Here is a 27,347-nt window from a genome sequence, read left to right on the forward strand (position 1 = left end):
TTGCAAATTCCTTCCTGTCTTGGGCCTTCACCCTTGCTGCTCCTGCATCAGAAATACTCTCCCTGCACCTCAGGTCACATGTCACCTCTTCGGAGAGACCTTACCAACCATCTGCTCTAAAATGGCCCCCTTTCTGCCATTATCTATCCTGTTGCCTGCTCTTCTTTCTAAACTTGTAGAATGACATATTTGTTAGATATATTTTGATCTATTTCTCCTTCCAATACGCAAGCTCCATGAGGGTAGAGACTTGAATCTTGCTAGCTAATGTATCCCCCATGAGGACCACAGTGATAGGTACATAGCAAGTAAATATTCCTCAAATATGTGTGGAATGAATGAATGGTTCTAATATTCTTACATATTTCTGTTTCTCCCATGTTGTAATATCAAATTCATTGCAACTGGAAAGGCATCTGGGGCATCTCTTTGTGAGATTTGCTTATGCCTATGCATTCATTCACGTAACTCATCTTTCTTGCATGCCTTCAGTCCATCAAACCCTGTAGTTGGTGAGGTTGCAACTGTGAGCAACCCAGACAGGTTTTCTGCTCTCATGGAATTTACCATCCAGTCGGAGTCATAAATATTAAACAGCAAGCAAATGATTACAAATTATTAGGAGAGATATAAATAAACCAAAACACTAGAGGACCAAGATAGAGAGAACATTATAGAACCTGGTTAGAGACAGCATCTCTGAAGAGATGACCATGTGTTGAGGCCTGAAGGATGAGAATGAACAGGACTTGTAAAGAGGATGGCAGGAACAAAGATCCCAAGGCAAGAAAGAGGTCAGCCAGTTCACAGGACTGAGAGATGCACATGGCTCGGAGCTGTGCATGAGGGATGGAGCCACATTTGACACTGAAAAGGAAAGCAGAGACCGAGCCACCAGGCAAAAATGGATTGGGTATGAGTTTGGAGTCAGCATGAAAACAAGAACATTGGTTAGAAGACAGTCATGATGGTTGATCCAGACTTGATGTAAGCCTGAGCTAATGTAGTGGCAGGGGAAAAAGAAAGATGTAGCCACCTTAGAAATATATTTTGAAGGTAGAATCTGTTGGAACTGGAGAAGGATGGAATGTGGGTAGCCAGGGCTATGTACATGACAGACCTCCAATAAACATGTGATTATATTGTATCATGGGAAATAAGCCTATTTCCCAGATTTTAGGGTATTTGCAATGGGGGAAGGGCATTGTTGTTTTCTGAGAAAATGGGGGAAGACTGAATGAAACAGCTCTGAGAAGGAAACTTCTGACTTGGGCATGTCAGCTGCAAGATGGCTACAGCACATTATTTGAATATGCAAGATCAGAGCAGATAGCACTAGACTAGAGATAGAGATTTTGTATCCTTGGGAATACAGATGGTGTTTAGAGCAATGGAATGGAGACTATCACCCAGGAAAAACTTATGAAGAGGATATATCCCAGAAGGTCCCAGGAAGTGTGACAATCTCAGTCAATCAGAGGTTGAGAGACGTAGGAGGAAATACAAGGGCAAATACAAGGAAATCCAGGATAGTGTGGTATCCTGGGGACAAAAGAGGAAAGTATTTCTAGTAGGAAGGCTGCCCGTTTAGGTTGCATTCTGGTGAAACACTCAGAAAGATGAGGAGAAAACCGTGTCCATTTCATTTGGCAAAGCGGAGGTTGTTAACTTTGACAGGAGCGTTTCAGTTGAGTAATGGAGGTGATGGTCAGACATCAGGTGAAAAGTAAATTTGAGGCACAGAGAGTGGAGACAGCTTTTGCAGAATACCCGTTTAGGAGGTTTAACTGTGAAAAGGAGAAGGAAAATGTTGCAATAACTAGAGAAGTAGGTGGGGTCAAAGGAGAACTTATCAGGTTTTGGGGGGTTTTTGGTTTTTTTTAGGTTAGGAGATTATAGGATGTGTTTGAAACTGATGGGACTGTTCTAGTCAAGAGAGGGGAAAGATTGTGCAGGAAAAGAAAGGCAGGCTGCCTTTAAAAGTCAAAAGGGAATGGGTTCCAGAGTAGACACAGAGAGTGATTAGCTTTTGGTTGGAGGGGAATTTTTATTTTATGGAGCTCAGGGTGTAAATAATACTGACTTATCCCGTTTTGTTGCTCAGACCCAACAGCTGAGAATAGTAGATGCTGAGTGTTCCTCATGCTCACCTGAGGCCCAGCACAATTTATGCAGGACTCGGAAAGAGGTTGACCAAATCCTGGTTTTGCCCCACTCTTCCACTACCCAACACCAGGCAACATAGGAGAAGCTCGTAGTGATTCTTGGTGTGTTCCCCCAGACCTATGAGGGCATGGGGTGTGTTCCCCTCCACTTCAAACCAGTGTGGGAAAGACTTCCTGTAACCACTTGGGAACCTTGATATATATCCCTGGGAGCTTGGAGCCCTAACGCACCTACCCGGCTACTCTTGAAGGGCTGTGTGGCATGGTGGGAGCAGCAGAGCAAAGAGGGCTTCAGTGGAGATGGTCTGTGTTTCCAAAATCACCAGGTTCAGAATGAAAACTTTCTTTCCTGTAGGCCCTATGTGGACCCCCCCAAAATAGGTAATCTGAGAGCTCCTTAAAAGGAACTTTCTCAATAGGATAGTCTGGAGAGAGGAGGTAGCCCAGGAGAGAAAGTCCTTGTTGGTGTCCCAGAGGACAACAGGGAAATCATAAAAGTTCCACAAGAGGGGTCACTGCCCGCATGAGGGAGCCGCAGGTGAGATATGCGAAGGGTCCACAGACACGATTCATCACACTTGGGCTCCTGACACACAAAAGGCCCAAATGCTGTGAGGCAAACACACCAGTGTTGTGTCTGATTGCCCATCTCCTGAACCCAGGCTGAGAGGGTCAGAAACAGAATGCAGCGAATGCGAGAGGGGTAAAGAAGGAAAGTAAAAGTAGGAGTGGACAAAGAGTGAAGAAACAGGCATCTCGGGGTGAATGAGTCTCCAGCTGACATGGGTTGGGGGATACAGTGGGGACACTTAAGCTGGATGAGAAACTGAAGCCTTGATTTAGGACTGGACTGGACTTCCTACGTATTTTACAAGCCAGATATTTCATTAATGCCTGAGAGTGATGGGGACAATGAGGCTATGCCCCACAAATGTCCAACAGTGAGGAAGAACAATTCTGCAGAGGGAGTGTACAGGGGCAGTGGTGAGAAAGAAGAAAGTTGCTTTCTGCCTGCCTTTTTCTCACCCCAGCTTGTTCAGTAAACTGCATCTACTTTACATTTGTTTCTATCTTAAAACTTTGTGATGTTTGTGCTATTGCAGTCCAAATAAAACCTGTGTGTGACAGTTTATAAGCACTGCCATATTTCCTGTTCTCTCATGTTGGAGACCAGTCTTGTGCATTGAAAAGCTTCTACAAACCTAGAAGGTAGCAAAAATAAATGACACAGGTCAGGACTAATGCAGGCGAGAGGAATGGGGACTAAGGAATGCGTGGCTTCTTAATGTTGTAGAAACCCTCTAATGGTCATACAACATAGAAATGGAGACTTTTGTGTTAGGTATTAAATACAATTCTTCCCCTACCCTGGACATCACAAGCCTACACTGCAGACTGTGGCCATAGGATGGGGATAGGGGACAAGGCCATGTGACATGCCCATACCTCACATTCATACATCCTAAGCTAATGCCATTTACCAGATAAGTACAGAAATATTTTGATATTTCCCAAGTCTATAATTTATAATTTCTTGTCAAAATTCTTGGTACAAATAGGAAAGCATCAACCTGTCATCTTAACATTAACAGGAGGATAGATGAGGGAAGAAACAGAAAATGTGCTTCACAAAACTCCTTTCCCCATCCTGTGCCAGATCCTGGTAATGAACACCAACACAAGCCATTTGCTTTAACAAGGAAACCACTTTTTTAAAAGGCTTCCGTTCAATTCATTAAATATTTATCAAGTGCCTACTATGTGCCGGAAAATAATAGCAGGTCAGCTTTGACCAGAAGGATGTGAACTCTCTAGTGTATAATCTTGTCAGTTGGAATTATGCCTGAGTAGCAATATGCTAGCCTCAAGCAAAATATCCTGTCAGCAAAATAAGAGCTTCCTCAACCCAAAACAAAACATATGAGAGAAATATAAAAACAGAATTTCAGAATAAGAATAGTCATATGCTAGAGAAAAATAAATGTAATTGTGCTTCATTAAATGTTTGCTTTCAAAGTGATTCCCTAAAAGGAACCCAGGATTTGTTACTTTACATTGTGTCTGAAAATACCACGGAATCTGGGATGTTGGGAGGAGAGGGTCCTCAAAAGCCAGGCATACCACAGTTCCATGTGGAGCAGATATCCTCCTCAGAGAAGGGCCCTTTCTAGATGGTTCATTCCATCTATGTGTGGCCACTCATGACTATGATCATCAGGTTCTAGTGCAGTGAGTTGTCCCAGACTCGATGCAAGTAAGTGCTAGGACCAAGAAAGACCTGTGGTGCTGGGCAAAGTTTAAGGAATGTGGGTCTGAGTTGGTCTCTAACCAGGAAGTACCCCTGTTATAATGATGGGTGAAAGCACCCAAGAGGTGAGGTCATCAGTAGAGGACAAACATGTTGCTGGTCCTGAAAACTGACAGCAAGAGTCAGAATCTAACTGGAGGAGAGTCCTGCAGTAAGCAAGAAAAATATTCCTGAAGACCTGAGAACAGGATGCCCAGTGTTAGGGAAAGTGGTCTTCTAGAGCACAGTAATATCTTTAACAAGACTTCCAGAAGCCAAGCCTTGAGCAACCAGTAAACATCTCTGTCTCTTCTTTAGCATCCGCTTTGCCTGGGTCATCTCTGTCTGCTGGTGAGGTGCAGTTGTTGCCATCCTTAAGTTTTCCTTAAATGCAGTGACTTCCTCTTTAAATATTTTGTTCTTTTGATTTTTATTATTCCACCTTGTCTTGGTTTTTGTCCTATCCTTTAGCTCTCATTTTTAATGACTGCCTTTTTAAATTGATCTCTGAATATCAGAATCTCCCAAGGCTCAGTTTTGAGGTCTCTTCTCCTTCTTTCCATCTCTAGTCCCATGGCCCATCTATCTTTGTTTCTTCAGCCATGACCTCTTTTCTGAGCTCTAGGCTTGTGTAGCTATTCCTACATGATTTATCCACTTGTGAGTCAAATCGGGATTTCAATAATTATATCCAAAACATAATTATATCCAAAACATAACTCATAATCCCCTCTATTGTCTACAACCTGCTTCTCCTAGTCTTTCTTTGTCTTGATAAATGGCAGCACCAGCTAACTGAAGCATTAAGTCAAAAACACAAGAGTCATCCTTAATTTTCCCTTTTCCTCTCTGCTTTCCCACTCAACACCCACTTTATCAACAACTCCTGCCATTTCTGTTTGTAAAATATTTCTGGAATCCACCCATCTCTCTCTATCTACAGCATTGTGACCCAGCTCTAAGCTGCCATTCTTTGGCCCCTGAACTTCTGCTGATAGCATTAACTCCCTTATACTCCATTCTATGCCCATTGGCCAGAGGGATCTCTTAAAGAATAGTTTATATAATTTTACTGCCTGAATAAATCCCATCCAAAACTTACACAAGACTCTTTCATTGTACTTGGAATAAAACCCAAAGAGACGTTGTATGAGCTTCCTTTGTCAACCCATCTTACTTCATCTGATACTTCATTCACTTACCTTCAGCCACGCTGGTCTGCTTTCTTGTCTTTGATAGACCAGGCTCAATCCTGAGTTAGACTTTTTTCACTTGATATTCATACTTCCCAGAAAGCTCTTCCTAAGACTGGCTGATTGTTGTCATTCTAATCTCAAAATATCAGCTCCTCCACTGAAGGGAGGGTCTTCCCTAGCACCTAATCTAGTGAGGTCTTCCCCAACCCTTGTGTCCTTCCTCTTGATCATGCCACTATCTTTTTGCACTGTACTCTTTTCCTCAAGGTACTTATCAGTCTCTGAATTCATGTATCTTGTTGATTATCTGTCTCTTCATTACTAAAATATGAACTTTAGGAGAATAGGGACTTTATTTTGTCCCTCATTAGATCCCAAATCTGTACCTAGAATGCTGCTTACTAAACATGGGTCTGTAATAATTATTTACTGAGTAAATGTGAGCCCTACCTGTATATAGCTTCCACTCATTGATTTCCTGGAGATATGTTTAATAAGTCTGCTATTCTTCTATTTGATGGCCCTTTAAATATTTAGAGGAAGTCTTTTTATCATGCAACTATCTGTGTGTGTGTGCATGTGTGTGGTGGGGGTGCGGTATGTGTCTCTCCTGGATATTTAAATCAATCTTAATATGAAAGGATTTCCAGATACTTCACTATCCAGGTCACCTTCTCCTGGATAAACTCCAAAAGAAGATTCTCCAAAGTTAATTCCAATGGTGACTAAAAATAAACTGAATGACACCAAAAATAGATAGCAAAAGGAAAAAAAAATGCTTTCAGGCTGGGATTAGCAGCCAATTCCTATCTTGGTCTAAAATATTTTTCCGTAATGCAGAATTTAAGGCATAGACAATCTTAAAAGATTGTCTTTATTCTTCTTTCCTATAGCAAATAGCTCTCCCCCAGGGCCCCCAAGCACTCAGCCTTAAACATGTATTATTTACTTCCTGGCTTCTACTTCCCAATCTCTGATCCAAGAGAGAAGAACATGAAGACAGAGTCTCTGATTATACTTCCAGCCCTAGCCTCTCCTCTAAACTTCAGACTTGTGCATTCAGTAGCCCATCTCCCCCAGTTGTCCCATAGGACAAATATAGTTCAGCATATATAGCAACCTGGACTTTTCTTCCCCTGCCTCTAACCTTTTCTCTTTTATTTCCAGTTACTTTAAGTGATACCACCATCCACATTGGCATCCAAGCCCCAAACCTCAGAGTCATTTTAGATTCTTTTCTCTTCTTAAATATTCACATCCAATCAATTCCCAACTCTGCAATTTTACCCTTCCTGTTTCCTTTATTTGCACAGCATCACCCCAGGCCTTCACAACCTCTTGGTTGTGGCCTCCTGAACTTTGCTACCTCTGCCATGTTCTATTTAACCTCATTCCCCACACTGCTGAATGTCATGGTGACTTTCAGTGCATCTCATTTATGATGGGTCCTAAACCTCCTAACATGGTGCCCATAGCCTCCTTAGTCATGATCGTTATGCCCGTCCAGCCACATCCACCATTTTCTGAATTGCTCTTAACCCTAAAAGACTAAACTAAGAATTCCCCCAAAAGAGAGCCCACTTCTATTCCACATGCCTTTTCTTTTCCCTCTGCCTGAACTTCCCTTCACACCTTTCTTCGCCAGACCAATACTAACCCTTAAGGCATCTTTGGGGAACATTTTTTTCTCCAGTGTTCCAGAATTCATTGTTTATGCACCACACCCAGCGCTCCATGCAATATGTGCCCTCCTTAATACCCACCACTGGGCTCACCCAACTCCCCATTTCCCTCCTCTCCAAAATCCTCAGTTTGTTTCTCAGAGTCCACAGTCTCTCATGGTTTGTCTCCTCCTCCAATTTCCCCCAACTCATTTCTCCTCTCTATCTCCCAATGTCCTCCATGTTATTCCTTATGCTCCACAAGAAAGTGAAACCATATGATAATTGACTCTCTCTGCTTGACTTATTTCACTCAGCATAATCTCCTCCAGTGCCATCCATGTTGCTACAAAAGTTGGGTATTCATCCTTTCAGATTATTTCCAATAATACTCCATTGTATGTACAGACCATACCTTCTTTATCCATTCGTCCATTGAAGGGCATCTTGGTTCTTTCCGCAGTTTGGTGACTGTGGCCATTGCTGCTATGAACACTGGGATACAGATGATCCTTCTTTTCACTACATTTGTTCTCTTTGGGGTAAATACCAAGTAGTGCAATTTCAGGGCCATAGGGTAGCTCTGTTATTAATTTATAAAGGAATCTTGGAGAGCCTTTAAAATCCTCTCCTGGGCTACCCTCCTGGACTCTTCTGCTGGCATGGTGTACCATGTGAGTCTCTGCCTAAGCACCTAACATTAGTTAGAGAAAGCATCTATTTTTGTACCCCTCATAGGCTGATCACTCCTTAAAGGCAGGAAGCGTCTCTTCATGATTTTTGTACCTATTCCCTAGGACCCAGCTAAATAGCCATCACATGGTAGACATTTCACAAATGTTTGCTGATCTGAGAGCCCCTTTGAGAAGCTGAAACTTTTAAGAGTTCTCGATATAGCACTCTTGGACCTAAAATACCATTGGAATGCCCTTACATTACAAAATGAAAGTATTCGTCATGCTCTCTCATTCATAGCTCTTGATATTTCAAGCCTTGTATTCAGAAATACTTCTAATATATCTCGTGCCGCAGCATCAGGATTCAGGGACTTTGAGTGGTTAGTGCTGCGATGATGTGTGATCTTTTACCTTTTTATCAGTGGCTAAACCCATATTTAGTAAGACGGATGGTAAGTATGTGTCTAAGGCCAATGCAGTGAAACTTCATGAGATCTAACAGTAGACAGTTCTTAAACAACAGAGAATCCAGGCTGCCATTGTTCTTTATGTACATATCTTAGTCCCCACTACAACATTTCCACCTGGACAACAAGGCTCAGGACTCATTTATCCTTGGAATTCTGAGAGTCTCTATCAATGTCCCACACAGAGAATGAACTTCATAAATGTGTATGGAATTGAATTGAGGCTGTTAAGTGGAATGAAGCTACTTTGAGGCACCACTTTTGTTTGTGATAGTCATGGGAAAATATGTAGTGACCACTTCTTCCTCCTTACAATGAATTTCCTTATCAAATGCCTGTTTACAAAGAAGGTGAAGACAATTGCAAGTCAGCTGGAAGTGCTGCCAAGATAGGACTTCCGGGAAGGCCTGGAGACAAGTGGTACTGTGCAGCGCTGCTAACGTGCAATGTCTAACTAATTCAAGTAAAGCATCAGTCTGGAATTAAGATGAGTAGTGACATCAGGCGCTTATGGTCATAGCAAAGGGCTTTGTTAGTAGGCCTTGGGAGAGATAAGACACCTCCCTTCCCCTCTCAGCCTCCTCTTATCCTGTCCGACCCCAGCTAGCTGGACCTGCAAATGCTCAGCCCTCAAAGGCTGTGGGTCGTCTACCAGTATTCACTAAGTAAAGCACGGCACCTCTGCTACCTTGTGAACTCAACAATCTCAATCTTCCCCAGTGTTCATTCATTCATTCACTTGGTCAAAAATCATCCATCAAAGTCAAGTCACAAGTGAAAATTTAAGGAATTTGCAGCCAATATTCTTCATGGTATTTCCTGTGGATTGTCATCAGGGACATAAAACACAAAGTGAAGATACTAGTCTAAGGGACATGGCATGCAATTAAATTGGGGGGAAAAGTGACTCTTGGTTCAGAAAGTTCTCATTTTTCCCCAGTCTGCAGTATCTTCTATAGAGCCCTTGAAAAATAAATTTTAGAAAGTGTGAATATTAATTTGTTCTTGACTCCATATAATGAATTTTTGCAATGGGTAGGAGAGAAAGAGTGATGATACTGGATAATAGAGCAAGGCAGGAATTCTCAAACTGGCAAAACCCTTTCTCTATATACCACAAAGGCGACTTGTAAGGCAGTGCTTCTAGAAGACTTAAGAATCATATCTTTCTTACCCTCCTTGTCTCTGACGATAATAAGCACTGTTATGTTGCTGTAATATAATTGAAACAGAGACAGATTTAGAACTAAAAGCCCTGATTTTCATCCTTCTTTTGTTACTTAAAAGCTGACATTAGAAATATTATTTAACTTCTTCTAACCTCAGTTTCCTGTCTGTAAAACAGAATTATAAAAAATGTGGCTTTCTGGGTAGCTAGGATCAAATGAATGAAAAATACTTGCTAGGTATTGAGTCCTTGTTTGATCTAGTTATCAGTAAGGCTCATTAAGGTATCATGTTCAGGAATCCATGACATTTTTTCTCCCCCCCCTCTCTCTGTCTTTTGGCCAATTAATGATATTTGAACCAAAAAAAAAAAAAATGGACTGAAATATCTGGAATTTCTGTAAAACTGTTAGTCCCTGAAAAGCCATTTAAAAATCTCCACTTCCACACAGGTGACTCAGACCTCGAGCAAACAAGCCAAGGGCAGCCCTCTGCTGCCACAGGTTCTGTGGATTTTCAAAGCAGACAACACAGTATCTCCAAACATCTGATCAGGATGTACTCTGTGCTGGGCACTAGGCTGTGCACTTGATACATAGCCTCTCCTCTAATCCTCAGTGCAACCCAAGAATATTGAGCTCCTCGGCACAGCACCACAGCCCCCAGTGGAGTCTGCACATATGGCTAAGGCAGACCACAGACAGCCTGCTCTAAGAAGGAAGGCTTGTTATCCCAAGTCTGAACCCTGAAGGATGCTAATTAATGAGCAGTCTGTGTCCCTAGTTACCTTGCTTCCTTTTTCCTTTATTCTCCCTCTTGCTCTGTTGTAACTTCATGTGGGGGCTTTGTGGCCCTGCTTCTCCTTATTGGTTGCCTCTTCCACAGGTGCCACAGTGATCTTTGGAACTGGGGCCACCCACGGTCCCAGAATCTCTGGAACCCTAGGTTTTTGGTCTTTTTACCTTCTGAGGACCCAGGGTACTAGGCAAATAGCACTGCGCTTGCTTTCATGAGTTCTCTTTCAGGAGGATGAGAGAGCCCAGAAGATAGGAGCTATCAGCTATCCCCTCTCTATACCCTCCTCAGATCTGCTGGGTTGTGTTGGACGGGGAGCTCCTTTCCCCTCACTTTCTATTAGGTGATTCTTGGCTCCTAGATGTACATTTACAATTAATGGGGGAGTTTTAAAAAATATCCATGGGTATGCCCAATCTGAATCCAATGGAATCAGAATTTCTACATTTGGGGACTGAGCCTCAGTGTTGCTAAAGCTCCCAAGTGACCCTAGCCTATAGGCAGGGCTGAGAGCCAGAGTACTTGTGTTTATGTCCTGGTCTCTGTTGCCCCTTCACTCATCTCACTGAGTATGAGAGGAAGACTGGCCTTCTCTTCTTCTCTTGGCCCTGCTGAACTGCAGAGAGCCTGCCTGTTCTGCTTCTGGCCAGGCCTTGAGACAAATAGTCAATGCCCTGCCCTTGTGGGCAAGGTCTGCAGTCCTCTAGTGCTGCGGTGTCTGCTGATTTATTTTGGAGTCCACTGTTGGGAAACCTTCACTTACTCCCACCTAAGATCGGATACAGGGGAATTTGTTCTCCATAACAGATTTGACATTTATATCTCCATTATCCTGACAATTCCCCATCAATTGATTTAGAATTTAGGAAGGAAAGATACTTATTATCTCCTTCAAGTCAACAGCATCCTCTTTTCCTTGCCTGGTGCCCAGGCCATATAGATGCGCAATAAATATTTGTTGAATGAGTCAATTCCCTGTGCACCTCCAGCAATACCCATTCTCTAAATTTCAGGCTTACATTCTCCTGTCTCTCTCATCCTCCACAAGCTACAGATGGTATAAATGCTGCAGTCCTTGTGAAGACTGAAAAAGCAGTCAGACAGATGTGTTGTTCATAGCTCCCTAGTCAGGCATAACTAAACATTTACATTTATTACCAATTAGAGGGGAAACAGACTGTAGTTTTATGCACTGTATGTGGCTGGATATATTTCTTTCTGGGATCTCACTAAAAACTTCAAAATGTATCATTGGATCTCACTTTCTTACCAGCTTGAACCTCATTGAAGATGCCATTTAAATAGAGGTCTATCAATGACAGCACAAATCTACACGTCACTCTTCCACCCACCCATGGAATGCCATGGAACAGGGAAAAGCAATGTCACAGAAGGGAAGCTGACCCAGTGTGACGGAGCTGAAGCCACTCCACTGAGAGTCTGTAGCATGTGCTGATGGAGTAGGGGGTGTCTTTGTTGAAGGCAATGCATGTAAAATTGTAGATAGTACACAGTATACAACAATGTGTGTGAGTGCATAGAATTCTGCTGTGTTTACAGCCCTTTTTCCACTTAAGGAAAACTAGAATGAGAGAAAATAGTACTAGCAGTGACTTTGGAGTCATTTCCACAGAGCATCAAACCCAACGCTGAAGAATTCACTGCTTTTAGCTGAGCTCCCCCTAATCTGCAGTACATCTGCCATACGAAGTCCTGACCCAGCCCCAACAGAAAATCAGAGGAGGCACTGGCTGAGGTATGGGCAATGCAGATTCTGGTCCCAACTCCTGTTAACTCAGCTTCTTGACCTGGAAAGTCAGATCACTGCCTCAGGAACTTTCACTAAGAAAATAATGAGCTTGAATTAAAGATTTCAATAAGGATAACATCACATAGCTATTTATAATAGGGACAGTTTCAAAACAATCTGAATGCCAGCAGAGCAGAGACTGGTTAATCTATTATGGAAAACCAGGTGTCATTTAAAACTTGTGATTTTACCATAGTGAGGTATCACTTTACATTCACGATAATGGATGGCTATCACAGAAAAAAACAAAAAAATGCTGGTGAGGATATGGAGAAATGGAAACCCTCATGCACTGATGCTGATTGAGATGTAAAATGACCCAGAAGCTATAGAAAACAATTTGGTGCTCCCTTGAAAAGGTAAACATAGAATTACCATATGACCTTGTCATTTCTCTCCTTGGTGTATTCCCAAAAGAACTGAAAACTGAAAACCCGGGTGGCTCGGTCGGCTGAGCATCCAACTCTTGGTTACAGCTCAGGTCATGATCTCGGGATCGTGGGATCGAGCCCTGCATCAGGCTCCATGCTTGGCAGGGAGACTGCTTGAGGATTCTCTCTCTCTCCCTCTGCCTCTCTTCCCACTCTGGCGCTCTCTCTCTCTCTCTCTCTCTCAAATAAATAAATAAATCTTAAAAAAAAAACAAAAACTGGAAACATGTAGTCAAAGAAGTACATATACACATACCTTCACAGTGGCACTATTTATAACAGCCAGAAGTTAAAAACAGCCCAAATGCCCATTCGTGGATGGACAGCCAAACATATCGTGGCATACACGTATAGCAGAGTAGTTTTCATCCATGAAGAATGAAATACTAGCACACACTACAACATGGATGTACCCTGAAAGCATTATGCTAAGTGAGGGAAGCCAGATGCAAAAGGTCACATATTGTAGGATTCCATGCATGTGAAATAGCCAGAAGAGGTAAATTCATAAAGACAGATGATAGCTGGGTAGTTTCCAAGCACCAGGGGTGGGGAAGAAAGGGGGAAAACTACCTAATGGGGTGGGACTTTTTCTAGGAGTGACAAATATTTTGGATCTAGATAGAACTGGTGGACACATGTATGAATGTCCTAAATGCCTTTGAATTGTTTGTTTTTAAATGGTTAACTTTATGTTATGTGACTTTCCCCTCAATAAATTATTTTTTGATTGTGCATTTTGAAGGATATTTACTGACATGGGAAAATTCACATTATGTATATATTGTTGTTTTAAAGATTTTATTTATTGGAGAGAATGAGCAAGCAAGAGAGCACTAGTGGGGGGAGGAGCAGAGGGAGAAGGAGAAGCAGACTCCCCACTGAGCCAGGAGCCCAATGTGGGGCTCGATCCCAGGACTCCAGGGTCATGATCTGAGCTGAAAGCAGATGCTTAACCAACTGAACCACCCATGTGACATGCATACATATAGTTAAAAACTGGATTTATAATCTGAATTTTGTAAATCTAAAAATGTATGTGTCCATGTATACATCTGCATGTATATACATGTACACATAGACTCACATATATATACCACTATATATAAATATTTATGTACATATATACCATCCTACCCCCCCCAAAAAAGAGAAGAAATTCAAAACTTTCATCACTCTGATAACAAGGAAATCATTAGTTCATTTTCATACTCCATGAAATGAGCACGTGACAATTTTGTAATGTGAGGGACTAGACTATTATCGAGTAAGAACTGGGGTATAAGTCTATCACTAAGGTGTGCTCCAACTCCACAGTTCTAGTGGTCTAAATGTGTGACATTTACTTGCTTGCCCATTAATTGTTGCATCAGAGCACATGGGCCTTTTGGGGAGGCAACTAGGAAGATGTGATTTAAGGTAGGCAGACAATATCAAAGCACAGAGAGATTCGATATGTAACAAATCGCTACATAGGGGATCTTCATGCACAACTTCAGTCCTCATCACATTGTTCGTAAGTGACGCAGCTAGAAGGACACATACCTATTATCCAGCTCCAGAGCCCATTCTCTCTGATGCCTCCTTTAAGAGCTATGGTAACATTCATGGCTCTCGTGTGGACTCTTTCCATAATATGTGCATCTGAAAATAAAATAAATGTCCCCATCCTGCACAGCTCCCCTTCCTGAACTCTACTAGTAAAAGGAAATTGAGTTGCTTGCTTTATTTTTAAAAAAGAGCACATATCATTGTTGTATTCCAATGGGTGGTGTCCTAAAATGAACATCTCTTGTTCAGCTTGTCATTCACTGTAGGATCCTGAACTTCTTTCTATCTTCAGTTCAAATTAACTCTTTTTCTTCTATTATTCAGTGTCAGTATAACTTAGCAAGAACATTGAGTGTTAAAAAAGAGAGTTGGATGTAATGCTCACACAGTCTGAACATTTTATTTCTATATTCATAAGATTTTGTTTGTTTTTTTATTTTTCATTTATTTTTTATTTTTACCATTTTTACCATCCTTAGTGATTCTCCCCAAATCCCAATTATTTTTGTGGATTAAGAATCTTCATTCTTTATCTCACTACCTGTGGGTCAGTAGGTTTAAGAAAGAAGCTGGAAAAAAAAAAAAGCTGGATTATTAAAATATTTGTGCTAAGATGATACTAGAAGATTTATTTCTGCTGGTGGAAAATTATTTCTATGGAAGGAATATGTACTTTAGCCTATGAGAAGTATAAAATCTCCTTGAGTGTTTCCAACAGAGAGAAGATTCATAAAGAGAATGAATTCAGGTGCTATTTCAGAAAGACTTGAGTCAAAATGCATGAAGTAATTCATAACAGAAGACACAAAAGGTTGAGAGTATGTTCACAAAATCCTGAAAACACAGATGCTGAAGAGTTGTTGACTATTCTCATATCTACAAAAGAGGGGCTTCAGGGAAGTTTTATCAACAGGTTTTAAGGATGTAACTAAGCTGAGTTTCGAGAGGATGGAAGGTGAATCATTTTGAGTTCTACTAAGCCCTGGTTCTATAAAACTGAGACAGAACAGAGTTGGATTCCTTGGTCACTAAGAAGGCTGAGATGTTGCTCTAGATTCTGACTGAAGAAAAACCTGGAAGGAGAAGCAGAAGGGTAGTTAAACACCTGACATGGGTCAGCTTCATGGGTGCCAACCCCAAATGAAGAATAAGACCCATTACTTACCATTACAGACTTTTATAGAGTTGTACCTCCAATAAGGTCCACAAAGGGCAATGGTGTGTGCCTTCTGAACATCTGAGTATGTGTTGGGAGGGGGTGCTTGTGGATAAAGGAGAAGTCTGGGGATTTTAGGAGAGACTACATCCCTACCTAAGACCTCTGCCTTTTTTGTTCTTGTGTTGAATTGTGAGCTGTGAGCCCTTACTTGATAACCTGAAACACTGGTTAATATTTTTCCAGCTCATTCTTTGAAAGGACACTAATCTGGCCCCAGTCAAATGAATAGCACTGGGATTAACTAACAAAAGATATTTCCTTCCCCAACCTTGACCTAGATAGGATGTCCGTATTTATCTAGAGGCTGCCCCAGCTAGCTAATGAAAGCATTCGCATGAGTGCGACCCACTCTGGAGCTGTTGGTTCCCCTTTACTGGCACACTGGGTTCGGTGCATGGAGTCCTTGCCCAAAGACAACATTTCACAGTTGTCTACATTAAATTGTACTGTGTTCTCCACCCCCAGGTCACTCCAAAAAAAATGTCTGAAGGTCCCTCAGGATCCAGCACATAGGCCCTAATTAGTTGCTCTGCCCTCAAGTTTGGTTGATCAAGAGGCAGATGGATACTCCGGAGCTGATGTGCTTCTCTAGCATGCTCCCCGTGTGGAGGTTCTGTGGGCTGCTATGCTAGAGGAATGGCATATCATGTGCTTTAAGCTACATGAAAATCGGTCCCTGTTGTCACTCGCAGCACGGAGGACGTAGTCTTCTACTGTTGTACTACTCGGGAGCCTTCACTTGATACCTGGAAACTCATTATTAAGGTGAAGAGACAGGAAGCAGTGTCAGGTGTGACAGCTTTGAGTGGACATCATCTTGATGCTAACACAAACCTCTTGCTTCCCAGGATTTCTCTGTGTTAGTAACACCAGGATATATTCCTCCCATGGTGCTGTCTTACATTTGAAAGAATTAGTTGAGGGCAAAAAATAAGAGAAACATGAAATTGTGTCCCTGCCCCCCCCCCGCCAAAGTGTCTTGATTTTAGAAAATGTGCTGGGCTGCCCCTCACGTAGAAACCGGATGCCACTGACTCATTCTCTATACAGCGTGGGTTTTGCTGTTTTCTAGCAGTCAGGTTGAGTTTATGTAAAACTGAACATGAACACTTGCCTGAACTCCCTTGTGGCCAGTGCTCTAAGACAGCTGGTTGGAATTAGAATCTGAGTTTGTTATCATCAGAAGAAACAGAGGCTGCTGTGCCGGGTATTACACAGAATGTCCACACTGGGACAACCGCATTTGCCCCAGAGAACCAGAAAGACATTGAGTTCACTTAATGATCCCCAAACAGGATCAAATGGAGGGAGGGCACTGGGGGATGTTGAGAGAAACTGGATCGGTCCGTGGAGGTAAGACGAGCAAGAACAGGGGAACAAAAAGGGGGCAAAAATCCAGGACTCTGGGAGACAAGACCTAGAGAGATCCCAATAGTTCCACGCCACAACATCTCCTTGGCCTGGCTTCATATTTGATGGGCTGGGTGCACATTAGCTAGCGAGAACTTCTACCTCAGTCCTGATAGCGAAAGCGGGAGTGGCTGGGGGTTGATAGCCACAGTCCACCTGGGGTCCTGACCACCAGATTTCTGACTCTCAGTTTATGCTCTGACGCTGGGCTGAGGGGAAAAGGGGCTAGAGCAGAGCATCCTCTCTGGGAAAAGGTAGCCTATCAAAGTTTTTGGGATCCGAGGGGGTCAGCTCTCTCTACTGCCTAGCTCTGGAGGACCTGTGCCTCTGTCTTCTTCCCCACAGGCAGAGGGCTCAGGAAGCCTGGTGTTGGGGCAGGAGTCTCCAAAAGCACCCTGAGGGGCCAAGAGACAAATGGCTGCACAAATTTGTCCCCACTGTGCAGTAGAAGCCTCTCCCTCGGACCCTCTCCTCTAAGCTTCTTCCCACCTGTGCCCGCCTTTCATCTCTCCCTGGGTCCTCCCCTCCCCCCAACACACACCCTGTCCTTTCTTTCTGCTGATTCCTAGACCCACCTTCCCCGGGTCTAAACTTATCTCTGGATTTTAGTTTGATCATAACCTTGCATCTTTTAACTTCTACATTTTAATATCTCACCTTGATAGGTCTGAGCCTTTCTTTGTTTTCTCACGGTCTTCCTCTGTCTTACGTTTCAACTCTTAATCTGTGAAATGTTTAGCCTACATTTTAACTCTTTTTGTGTATTGCTTTCAGTTGTTGCTAGCTCACTTTAACGTTTCTGGTCTTTAATTTTTTAGTCTATATTTTATCCATTTTCTAAATTCTTTTTTGTTCTCTTTTCTCCTTTTTTGTTTTAATTTTCATCTTATAGTTTACCCAGTTCTGTAATGACTCAACAGTATGCCTGCCCAGTGGTAAGCACAGTGTTGAGAGCCCACATCCCTGAAAGGGAAACAAGAAGGCTCTGTTGTTCTCGTCTCTTGCCAGCTGCCCCTGTATATATGTCTCTTCCATTTCTTTCAACAGATTTCCTAGCCTAGCTGAAGATGACTTTGCAAAGCATCTTGCCTTGAGAGACTTATGAGTAGAATCTCCTAAAAGCCAAAATCCTACTTACTGTTCAGAGAGCATATTTTACTTACTGAGTATTAGTTATTTACAGCTCACACTATCCAGGCATTTTCAGAGAAGTCATGCGTTTTAAAATCTATGTTCTCCAAAGTTTGTATCATTGGCGTGTGAGTAAATCATCTGAATGGTTTGCCCTGGGTGGTGGGGAGTGGAGTCGAGCGTGACCTTCTGGGCACTGCTTCTGGCCTGACTTGGTAAAGAGCCAGGTGGGGGCTGAGTGGGGGTAGTAAGGGTGGGTTTCTGGAACCTCACTGACATCTCTTTACTCTTCCCTGGGCTGTTTCTCTCTCTGTCCCGTTTGGGGGGTGATCACAGAGGAGGTTCCTTATCTGAATGTGACTACCCTCTACCACTTTGTATCCTGCATCATGAGAACAGGAAGTCTACAGCAGGGGTGATTCTGAACAGGGTTTCTAAGTGGGAGCAGATACACCCCTGCCAGGTGCTTCTTTCATGCCAGCTAGCCTAGTGACCAGACAACAGAGACCTACCAGAAAGGCTTCACCCATGGCTCCTCTCACTTTCTGATGTGGCTAGGCTTCCCAGGACCTACCATCTAGCAATCTCAGGAGATTCCCAGCACACAGAAGAATAGTGGGGTGTGGGCCAATCAAAATGGCTAAAACTAAGAACTCAGAAAACAGCAGGTATTGGCGAGGATACAGAGAAAGGGGAACTGAACCCTCTCACACTATTGGTGGGAATGCAAACTGGTGCTGTCACCAGTTTGGTGTTTCCAGCATGGAGTTTCCTCAGAAAGTTAAAAATAGAACTGCCCTATGATCCAGCAATTGCACTACTAGGTGTTTACCCAAAGGACATAAAAATACAGATTCGAAGGGCTACATGTACCCTGATGTCCATAGCAGCATTATCAGCAGAAGCCTAGCTATGGAGAGAGCCCAAATGTCCATTGACTGATGAATGGATAAAGAAAAGGTGGGGTGTGTGTGTGTGTGTGTGTGTGTGTGTGTGTGTGTAATAAAATATTACTCAGTCATCAAAAAGAGTGAAATCTTGCCATTAGCAATGATGTGACTGGAACTAGAGGGTATTATGCTAAGTGAACTAAGTCAGAGAAACACATACCATCTTCATTCAGATGTGGAATTTAAGAAACAAAACAAGGACATAGGAGAAGGGAAAGAAAAATAAAATAAGATAAAAACCGAGGGAGGCAAACCATACGGGACTCTTAACTCTAGGAAACAAGCTGAGGGTTGCTGGAAGGAAGCGGGGCAGGGGGGTAACTGGGTGATGAGCATTAAGGAGGCCCCTTGATGGAATGGACACTGGGTGTTGTATGCAACTGCTGAGTCACTAAATTCTGCCCCTGAAACTTACAGTTTATTAACTAATTAACTAATATGTTAATTAAATTGAATTTAGATTTTAAAAAAGAATACTGAGGCATGGGGAAGTCTCCTTTCTTATTAGACTGTCTGAGGAAGACAGGATGACGGAACTCCTCACCCAGTACAAGTTCTGACCACCTTTTCGTCCACTAAGCCAAGTGGGCCGGGAGATTGCCCATTCAAGGGCTGGGACTTTTTCTCAAATTCGGATGGCTACGGTGGGATTCGCTAGACAACAGCTAAGAGATATGGAGTAACTGCTAAAGACAGCTCTTAGTATCAGGTGCTGAGGAAGCAACATGGTGCGTAAGTTTTAGTCCGTATTTAGGGACCTCTTGATACAGCTTGTGATACATGAAATAGGCATGAAATCATTACCCGCCCTACAAGATGGTCACATCTATAGACACTTCCCTCCTTCCGCCTGCATCTTACTTAAGACCTGCTCATCCATAAGCCAAACCTCAAGGTTACTTTCTTGAGGAAATCTGCCTTTTTTGAGTTAGGTAACTCCCTTATTGGCTTTTGGCAAAGCCTTTTCTGACCTTCACCTTTGCACTTTGTGCTTTCCTACATTTCTGCCTGTTTTTGTCACTAGACAGCAAGGTCTTTAAGAGTAGAGACTGATTGTCACACTGTTGTATGCACAGCATAGAGAGATGCTCAACAAGTATTTCGAGGTGAATAATGAACAGTGAGAGGTAGCATCCATTACCTGTGGAAAACATAGAAGAAACAGCATATTTTGAACTTAGAAGGGAATGGAGAAAATGATTCCCTGAGCCCCATGGTAATTGTGTTGCCAGTGCAGTATGAGTGATCTGGCAATTTTTGTGACCCTAGGCACCTGGCTGCATACACAGTCACTTCTCATCTGGTGTCATGTTAAGTTATAGAGTCCCCTGATCACAAGGAAGTCAGTGTGGGTTGATTAACATGGCTCTGGAAGAGGTGGCATTGTGATTCTAACTGAGCTCTACTTCCAGATCTCTGTGTGTGTGTGTGTGTGTGTGTGTGTGTGTGTGTGTGTGTGACAGTAACAACTGGGCCAGATGACCTCTTTCAGCCAGCCTCTGTCACCAGCACTGGCTGAAAGCCCCTGGGAGCAGCAGTCTGTGGTGTGACAGGAAGAACCTAATTACCACAACCTTCCAGCTTATGTTCTGGTGGGAAAGCTTGGGCATACATTAAAAAAAAGGAAAAAAAAAAAGTACAGAAATACCTCTGAGCAGAAGTGACACACTCAGAGAAACATTCACGAACAAGCATGCTGCAAAAAGGACACAGACATGAAAACAAGGAGTCGGCAGCTGGCTCAGGCCAAATAAATAAATCATATTGCAGGGTCGGGCGGGGGGTTGGGGGTTGTGGGGAGAGAAATGCCTGCAGATGTAAGGACCTTGCAAGGCACGTAACTATTTTAGGCATACGTCTTGTATCACCAACTATATCATAAGGTCCCCAAGGGCAGGGACTAAAACACACACCATGTCACTTTCTTGGCACCTAATACTAAGAGTTGTCTGTAACAGACATTCAGTACTGATCGGCTGGTGCTGGAGAGAATCCCATTTTTATTTTTATTTTTTTATTTTTAAAAGATTTTATTTATTTACTTATTTATTTGAGAGAGAGCATGAGCGAGGAGAAGGTCAGAGGGAGAAGCAGACTCCCCATGGAGCTGGGAGCCCTATGCGGCACTTGATCCCGGGACTCCAGGATCACGACCTGAGCTAAGGCCGTCGCCACCCAGGTGCCTGAGAATCTCATTTGTAAATGGACGGTGTAGAAGAAGAAACAGCGAGGGGTGTGTGGTGGGGCCTCTTCCTCCTGGGCAGTTCTAAATGGGAACAGGGCCTGGTTTACTGAAGGACACTGCAGAGGGTAATGGGGGGGGGGTGAGACTAATGACAGGTATGTTGTGCAAAGTACAAAGGGTAGTGGCAGTATGTGTGCGGGATTGGTAGGTAAGATGATTCCCACTAGGGAGCTAAGGGAAGTGGGTGGAGGCGGTAAACAAGAGACAGTTGCTAGTGGGCCAGAAGGGAGGAGAAGGTTAGTAGGAAGAGTGCACGAGCAAGTGCCCTGCTGGAGGTACTGCTTATACAATATGGAGTGTCACGGAATTTAGTCCATGGGATCCGTGCATGAAAGGCTTGGCTGGGAATTTGTGAGCTTGTGTTGGTCACAACTGAAAAGGGAAGTTGGAAGAGTGGTTATCTTGTAGGGCTCAATATGATTCTTCTAACTTAATGTATTTGTACTAAAGATCTAGGGGGGACTTGGTAGATAATGGTAATGGACATAGTCCCTACCCCACCACCCCCCGACCAAGGAGCTCCGTAAGTGTGGGAAGGGCTGTGTTAAGAAGTTCAAACTTCATGAAGGGGGCTTTTCAGAAAAGAAGCAATCAGAGACTTTTTGAAGCGTCTGAGACAGGCAGTCACCTGCTCGCACGATGCTTGAGAAAGATGATTTAGCACAAGACTCCAGATTGAAGGTGGGGGGCGGACTCGAGCTGGGAGGCTGGCCAAACACTGCCACAGCTTCAGGGCAGAGAAGTAGCATCTGGCCCTGAGTGAGGGTAGAGACGAGAAGTGACTGCAGAAATGTTTCCAGTTCTGCTGTGATGTGGTGAGGCTGAATGATGAGAACAGAGAAGGGAGAAAGGCAACCACAGAAATTATTTTATGTCAGCCTTGGCTTATTTATCTTTGGGCCATTGCAGCCTTAAAAGGCCCATGATTTACAATAGTACTTTGGTAGGAGAAGTATGTAATGGATGACATAAATTAATGATATGCTAAATTACACTACGGATGGCAATAATGACTGAGATTTGTACACGGATTTAAACTTGATAAAGCATTTTTGCATGCCTTATTTCAACCTTACCACGACCACTGAGGTAAATATAATTGTTTCATTCAGATTTAATAAGTGAGGAAACAGGTTTGGAGCCTTGGCCTAAGATCATAAGGGTCATACGTGGCAGAGCCAAGACGCAAATCCCCCAAATCATAGCCAACTGTCCTATGTGGGAACTTGGAATTCCCGCTCATTTGTTCAACACCGGCTATGAATTCTTGCTGCGCGGAGGAGAGCACGAGATGATGTTATTGTCATCTCAGGACATTTTTAATTCACTGATTCACCCAACTACTCATTAATCATGTGTTTACTGAGCACCTACTATGTGTCAGGCCCAGACCTAGACATTAGCGGTACAGTGAAGAATAGAGCACTGTCCCTACCAGGGGGACCGAGTCTAGGGAAGGAGTTGAGTGCCATTATGGTAAATAAGTACTTACAGTCTGGCACACTCGGTCCTTCTTGCCGGAGCACGTGTGGAGGGCAGGCGACAGGGTGCGTGCATCTTGTGTTTCATCTAGAGCTGGCATCGTCTCGCTCCACCCATAGACCAAACTCTAACAAATGGCTCCAGAGGCCTTCCCTGGTCAGGGCTCCTCTGCCTTCTGGTCACCACACTCTGCTCTTCTCAGAAGCCGCCACACCTGCTGCCCCCATCGGGCCTGTGGTCGTTTGCGGCTCATTTTCCATCCTCCATTTCTTGTTCGCTGCATGTCTTCCTTCTGCTGTAGGAGGATCTGTGGGAGGCACAGGCGTTCTTGTAGGGGAGTGCCTCAGGTCACATTTGTTACTCAGTCATAGCACTAGGTCTGAATGTGGTCAGCAATCAAACATTTGTTTGATTGATTAACATTCCCAGTTTGAGAATCCACACAGCAGAGAAAAGTACCAAAATGAACCCCCTCAAAGGGCAGGATGACATTCAAGCAGGAGAATGAGGTCCAGAGCAGCGGCACTGCTGTCCAGAAGTGTGTTCACGTGAGGACTGTATCCCGCAAGCCCACCCCGGAACACCCTGGTGCACGTGTGTGTCAGGGGTGTGAACAGCTGCATTCAGAGCCCTCAGGCTCTCTGTGCCAGGGCCAGATAGAGACCTTGGCCCTTTAAAGTCAGTTTTGTGAAACAGATCTTGATCCAGCAAGAGCGATGTTAAGAAGCAATTAAAAAAAAACATTGTTGTTATTTTTACCTGCATCCTGTTTCTGGCTGTGCCACTCACTGTCTTGTGAAGGGGTCTTGGCACACACGCTGTTTGTGCATGCCAGTTTTCCCATCTGAAAAGTAATCCCTGTCCTTGATCCTCCGCTCACAGGGCTGTTTGGAAGCCCAGGGAGGTGATGTCTACGCTGCGCTGGCAGGATCCTGGACAAAAGGCATCGTGTAAATAAAGGCCATCACTCCCATTGTAGGGTACACAGTGCTTCAGAAGTGCATTCAATGCCCTGTCCCCTTTCCTCCTGTCTCCTTGCCCTAAAGTCTCCCCTCTGCTCGTACCCAGGAGCACTGCTGTTCTGATCTAGCTGCAGTCAAATTAATTGAACAGGAGCCTTTGAAATCCTGTCCAGTTTCCCCAACCTGCTTATCCTTCAGGCCTTTTACAAGCTCTTCTCTTTATTGGGAAAGGAAAACAGAAAAAGACATCACTTGGAATGGCAACTGCTTGGTCCCTTTATCAGCTCAGCTTTTCTCCTGAAGGGTCCCCCTGCCCGTCAAGTGATCTCATTGGAAACTTCCCCCCGCTGTGATGGCTGGATGCAGGACTCTCTGAATCAGTTGCCTTGGCAACAATCTCTGCTTGTTGTCAGTTGGGTTCAGTGTTGGATCCCCATCGTTGTTTACCCCTCTGCCTCACGGTATAAGAGGGGCAATAAACTCTGTGAATTACAGGAAACGGAGTACAAGTCCAGTGAGGGACAGGAGGGAAAGGGAAGAGCAGGCAGAGAGAACCTCCAGAGTGGCCGCTGTTGGGTCTTCGGAACCTACCAGGTAGTTATCCACTGAATAGAAACTTAAAGCCAAGGAACAATTTATCCAGAATGATTTGAAGGCTGATATATAGCCCCCTTGACATGATGGTCTAATTCCAGTGAGAATCGTAAGAACAGAGGACTTCATAAGCAGAGCTGAGTATCTCTCCCAGGTAGACTGAAGAGCCACACTTGGAGTATTTTCTCACCCTCAGTGAACTTAGACTTCGTGAATGCCCTGCCATTTGCTGAGGGCCTGCTCAGAGCTAGGCTCTACAGTTAACAGTATGATTCAGCAAACAAACAAACAAACAAACAAAAAACTACCTTCCCTGGTGTCCACAGAGCGCACATGTCCTTAGAACACAAACACACAATTCTAGTGGTTTCACTTAATGTTAGCTTGTTGTTTATTTCTGTTTTTATGAGATTTCTTCATTTGAAAGGCTTGGCATAGTTGTACAAGAAAAGGCAAGTTCAAGACTGGTGAGTCTGAGAGAGAGGAACATTCTGACCCATTGTAACTGCGGAGCTTCAAAACTTACATATGTAAGCAACTCTTTATTCTTTGTGTCGGCCCTCATGTGCAACTCTCACATTACAGTAAGAGTAAGGTGGGTTAGACAGGGATGAGTTAGTTTGAACATCAACCTCAGGTTTAAAAGATTTACAGACTTTTCATCTTTGTATTCAATCACCAAATATTTACTGGGTTCTGATTATTTGCCTGGTGCTGTACTAGGCACTAGAAGTGTAGCAGTGAAGAAAACAATAGAACATCTCTGCCTTCAGAGCCCCCATGTCCTCTCTCAGTCTCAATAATCAGTGTTGCTCACATAAAGTGCTCCTGCATTAGCAGAAAGGTTACATGGAGGATCTAGTGTTGCTACACCCGTAGTTGACCATGAAGTTACACAACTTCAGGGTTGAAGGGACCTCCAGAGACCTGTATCTCCAACCTCCCACTTACAGGAATTCTGTTCCAAGCATCCCCCGCAGGGAGGAACCACCTTCCAGCCACTCTCTCATCTGTCCCTTTGTATCTAGCATTGGCTCTACCAACAGAACCTTTCCCAGGTCTGTCTACCACGTCTTACCTGTCTCAACCAGTGGTCTCGGGGCAGGTACCTCTGCTTCCATTCTTCTCCTTAATTCATTCTCCATGCAACAGACAGAACGGTCTTTCAAAAATGGAATTCAAATCATGTCTTCTCTGCTTAAAACCCTCCAAAGGCTCTCTTTGCACCGAGTTTAAAATCTCAGAGCTCTCCACCTGTTCTGGAAATCCCTGACATGCTTAGGCCCACAGAGCCTCTCTGACCTCTGTCTCTTGACTTCCTGGCACAGCACATACCTCTACCTGAGACACCGTGGTTTGACTGTTTATGTTCTGGGACTGTCCCCAACCCTCCCCTGACCCCTGCCACAACACACACTAAAAACTAAGCTCCTTGGCACCCTGCACTTGGATTTGTTCACTTCTGTTTATGACTGTGTCTCACATAGTAGGCATTTATAATTACTTGGTGAATTTTTTAAAATCTAGCTTCTTTAACACCCTTTTAAGAGTGACAGGCAGGAGGGGCGCCTGGGTGGCTCAGTGGGTTAAGCCGCTGCCTTCGGCTCAGGTCATGATCTCAGGGTCCTGGGATCGAGTCCCGCATCGGGCTCTCTGCTCAGCAGGGAGCCTGCTTCCCTCTCTCTCTCTCTGCCTGCCTCTCCATCTACTTGTGATTTCTCTCTGTCAAATAAATAAATAAAAATCTTTAAAAAAAAAAAAAAAAAAAGAGTGACAGGCAGGAGAATATCTTTTTAAGGGCCCCCAGTGTATATATGATTTTGAAAGTTTGTTTATTTTTTCTTACATTGTGCAAATGTTTCTCTGCAGCATCTACCCTTTGACCTTTGTTCTGTTACATGAAATTAACCCATTTCCTATCCATGGAAGTTCCTTTAGATGTTCGTGTCCTGTAGGTCTCCCCACATCTTCTGCTCTCCAGACTACACACTCACCATTGCTTTAACCATTGAAAGGACATGGGCTGATTTTCAGACCATTCACTCTCTTCCTTCCTTTTCCTTTAAGATCTACCATTTTTCCTAGTTCCCTCTTAAAGTGTAGTGATTGCTTTAGTTGTCTATCACAGTTACCTAAGGAGGAGAAGATGAACCAGTTAACAAGAAATGTTTAGCTGGTGAAAAAGAAACTTGATTCACTACTATAAAATGTTTATTGATCACTTTCACAAAACAGGTTTAATGTCTGACCAATTAAACCTAATTGAAGCCTCTCCTCTGCCAAGCCAAGTACACCTTCCATTGGATTTGGGGCAATGACTCGATGTGCCTATTAGAGGGAAGAGTTGAAACTAATTCCCTGTTCTTAATCTCTCCTAATACATGCTGGTCTGCAATAAATATGATATAAAAATAATTATAATAAGATTATATGGAATCTAAGACATGGTAATTAATGAAGAAGTATTTGAACTGTCAGCGGTGTCTTGAGCCCTAAAGGGAAAAATAAGAACCTGACAATATAAGTGAAATATGAGAGCAACCAATTAATTAGGAGAATAATTTAATCTGGTGCTTTGAAAGTAGGCCAATTAAAATGCACTGTTATTATTTAACATTAAGTAAGGAACTAGATCCTGAACACAGTTTGAAAGTAGACCTTATATTCCTACCCACAGGGAACTTAAAGCTAATTTAATAGTTGTCTATAAAAGGACAAAGGAACAGGCGGGGTGGTGTTGATTTGATGTACTTTACTGGAGCTCCTCCCCCGGCACTGAGCCGGAGCATGGGACAGCTGTTACTGCCTCTCCACTTTAGCGACCTTCTCCTTACTCCTCCTTCTAGCCGTCATTGGCCTGTGGAAGGGCTCAAGATGAGGTCAATAGTGGACAGAAGAAATGGGTTTAAAAAAAAAATTTTCCAGAAAATATTGTTTCCTATATTTGAGCTAGTTAGTGAAAAAGAAGAACCTAGGTATCATGAGTGCCTTTGATAATTCATTAGGAATAATTAATTGGCTATTAATGAGCCAACAGTAACAATAATAAATACAAAAAAACTGAAGCCATTCTGCCTTGTAGCATACTTAAGGGAATGCATGTATGTACCTACCCTCAAATTTAATGGTGATGCAAAAGATAAACCA

At 43.3% G+C, this 27,347-nt stretch overlaps 1 long non-coding RNA gene across 2 annotated transcripts; it reads right to left on the reverse strand.

Moving 5' to 3' along the window:
* Positions 1 to 20,750: 20,750 nt before the first annotated feature.
* On the reverse strand, positions 20,751 to 25,461 carry LOC309850534. Of its 2 annotated transcripts, XR_014304319.1 has the most exons (4): positions 25,279 to 25,461; positions 23,404 to 23,576; positions 22,655 to 22,951; positions 20,751 to 21,983 (listed from the first exon to the last, which is right to left on the reverse strand). It is a non-coding gene; the product is annotated as an uncharacterized lncRNA (long non-coding RNA). The 2 variants fall into 2 exon arrangements; XR_014304318.1 differs by lacking the exon at positions 23,404 to 23,576.
* Between the last annotated feature and the right edge of the window lie 1,886 nt (positions 25,462 to 27,347).

The sequence above is a fragment of the Mustela nivalis genome (assembly GCF_964662115.1).
Source record: "Mustela nivalis genome assembly, chromosome: 16".
Taxonomy (NCBI): Eukaryota; Metazoa; Chordata; class Mammalia; order Carnivora; family Mustelidae; genus Mustela; species Mustela nivalis.